Raw genomic sequence first — 727 nt, forward strand, 5'->3', positions numbered from 1 at the left:
CACACACACACACACACACACACACACGTATCAGTCGACTCTTTCAGCCTATACACGTGCACAGAGCTGTAGTGTAAAGCTGCACAATGTATCGGGGTTTTATATCAACAACCACATTGCCAAAGGTTGCAAAATATCGCAAAAGACACATTTCATTTTTTGCGTTGGTTGATAGAAAATATCAGCTAAAAAAAAGGCACTTTAAAATGTAACTGTCCCTCTTTTTTAGTGCTGACTTTTATATTAAATTTGATATTTGTTCACTAAAAGAATGTTGGAAAGGATTTCCTTTCATTTGAGCAGTTTGTTGTATTTTAGTAGAATACCGAAAGCAGTAGAACTGAGTACACATTAATATCTGTTTATGTATTATTGCGATATTGAACAGCAACATTGGATATGGCATATTTTGCTCCTATTGTACAGCCCTACTGTAGTCTAGAGCAGCAAAGATGAATTAAAACCTTGTTTTAATCACTATGACAACTTTAACTGTGATCTGATGGTTTGAGTCATTTTATCTTTAAACATTCTCGGATTCCAGCTTAAATCTTAAATGTGAATATATTATTATATAATATATACTGTTCTTTGGCAGTAAACTGAATATCTTTGAGTTGTGGACACTTGTTGTGGAGTTGTGTGTTTTAGAATAGATTTTAAGATTTTATTGGTTGTTTTCAAGGCCTTAAATCAGACTTCAAATCAGCGAGTTTTAGAGGTGGCG

At 33.8% G+C, this 727-nt stretch overlaps 1 protein-coding gene across 2 annotated transcripts in view; it reads left to right on the top strand.

Annotated features, from left to right (window-relative positions):
- slc34a2b (solute carrier family 34 member 2b) overlaps nt 1–727 on the top strand; it is an 8,699-nt gene that overhangs the window by 1,437 nt on the left and 6,535 nt on the right. The window lies entirely within an intron of this gene.

This window comes from Etheostoma spectabile, chromosome 9 (genome assembly GCF_008692095.1).
Source record: "Etheostoma spectabile isolate EspeVRDwgs_2016 chromosome 9, UIUC_Espe_1.0, whole genome shotgun sequence".
In the NCBI taxonomy this organism is placed as follows: Eukaryota; Metazoa; Chordata; class Actinopteri; order Perciformes; family Percidae; genus Etheostoma; species Etheostoma spectabile.